The sequence below is a fragment of the Nicotiana sylvestris genome, chromosome 9, assembly GCF_000393655.2.
Source record: "Nicotiana sylvestris chromosome 9, ASM39365v2, whole genome shotgun sequence".
Lineage (NCBI taxonomy): Eukaryota > Viridiplantae > Streptophyta > Magnoliopsida > Solanales > Solanaceae > Nicotiana > Nicotiana sylvestris.
Window position 1 is genome coordinate 33583397 of NC_091065.1, and position 2032 is coordinate 33585428.

At 40.3% G+C, this 2032-nt stretch overlaps 1 non-coding gene across 1 annotated transcript; it reads right to left on the reverse strand.

Annotated features, from left to right (window-relative positions):
* Positions 1-1198: 1198 nt before the first annotated feature.
* On the reverse strand, positions 1199-1303 carry LOC138878864 (small nucleolar RNA R71). Its single transcript, XR_011402636.1, has one exon. It is a non-coding gene; the product is annotated as a small nucleolar RNA R71 (small nucleolar RNA).
* Between the last annotated feature and the right edge of the window lie 729 nt (positions 1304-2032).

The window sequence follows — 2032 nt, forward strand, 5'->3', positions numbered from 1 at the left end:
CTATTTACTATCTATGCTATGCTTGGGAAAGCCATGTTTAGATTAGAGAAGAATTGAAGAGAACATGATCTTAACCCTTACGGGGAGCGGATTTGTGGTTAGGATAGGAATATACCTAGTCACCATGCTTAATTAAATATCGTGATCTTAATGCATTCTTAATAGATTGATTTCATAGGAATATAGGCATTAATATATTGAGAATAGGTGAGTAGTACTTCCGGAGAAGACTATGAGTGCATTTATCGATTAATTAGCAACCATGAGTGAATTATATGAAATGGAGAGTTAATTAGAACACAATACGATTGGTGAATCGATCACAACTCTGGAATACTTGTCTCTACTGAATACACAACAATCAACCAGTTAATTGATAACTTAGTTATTATTTAGAATTGTAGTATAATATAATCATATTATTGGACTTTGATTTTAGCTGGATTGAATAACAATTTTAGTGATTTAGTGAGTAGTTTACACAAGTCTCTGTGGATTCGACACTCAACTTATCATTATATTACTTGTCGACCACGTATACTTGCGTGTGCGTTTGGGAGCAACAAGTGTTTTGGCGCCGTTGCTGGGGACTTAAATATTAAGTACTTGCTAGTTTTTGCTTTAATTGTTTATTTAGTCTAGTCTAACGTTACTTGATTGTTGCTCAGATCTCAGGAACTTTGATTGAATGCATAGGGTCAGAAGCCAGGACCGACTTCCAGGCTTTAATCCTGAACCTGAGAGAATATTTCATAGGATGTTGAGGGAAGCAAGGGACACGAATAATATTCAGGCACATGTTCAATTTCCTGTGGACATGGCAGAGGAGCAACCCATGGTTGTTCAGGAGGTGGCGATGCCCAGCATTGCTTATGTCACCTCCAGTATAGTGAAGCCCAGGATCACTGGGCACTTTGAGCTGAAACAGAGCATGATCCAGTTACTTCATGCAAATGGGCAATTTATGGGTCTTCCACAAGAGGATCCACAACAGCATATTCTAAACTTCTTGGAGATTAGTGATACTTATATCACTAACAGGGTCACTCCAGATTATGTGAGGCTCACACTTTTTCCATTCTCTCTGTTGGTAGAGGCTAAGCGATGGCTAAAGGTAGAACCAGCTAATTCCATTACATCATGGAATGATTTGGCAAGAAAATTTCTGGCAAGGTTCTTTCCTTTAGGCAAAACTGCAAAGATCAGAAGTGAGATAGTGGCCTTCAAACAGAAAGTAGGAGAATCTTTATACTCTGCTTGGGAAAGGTTCAAGGGGATACTCAGAGACTGTCCTCATCACAATCAGACGAATGAAGTGTTAGCTCACACTTTCATAGAAGGGCTACATGCTGAAACAAAGATCGTGGTAGATGCTGCAGCTGGGGGTCAAGTGTTGGAGAAAAGCTTTAACGAGATATATGCATTATTGAACAAATTCTCCAAGAGCAATCCGGATTGGCAATGAGAGATGGGCAGACACACAGTGCAAAAGTCTACAGGGGTTCTTGAGTTAGATGTTGTCTCAGCATTATCAACGCAGATTTCTACACTGACCAATCAAGTCAACCAGATAAACTTGAGTATCAACAAGCAACAAGCCCAACCAGTGCAACAAGTTCAAATATTTTGTGAAGTATGTGGAGAGGGTCACATGAGAAATCTATGCCCAGCAAATCCAGAGTTTGTATATTTTGTGGGTAATGCAAATCGAGGCCAAACAAATCAGTATGGGGACACTTACAATCCAACTGGAGGAACCACCCAAACTTCTCTTTGGGTGGAAACCAGGGCACTCAAAATCAATACAGGCCTCAAGCACCTCAACAACAATATAGACCACCTCAAGTTGAACAACAAGCGAGTCCTACAAGTCACCTTGAAGATATGTTGAAAAAAGTGATGGTTGAACAACAACCCCTCGCCACAACAGTGAGAAATTTGGAGCGTCAAATGGGACAGCTTGCTAGTGCTCAAAACAGTAGACCAGCTGGAGCTCTTCCAAGTGATACTGAGCCCAATCCTAAAGCTCAAG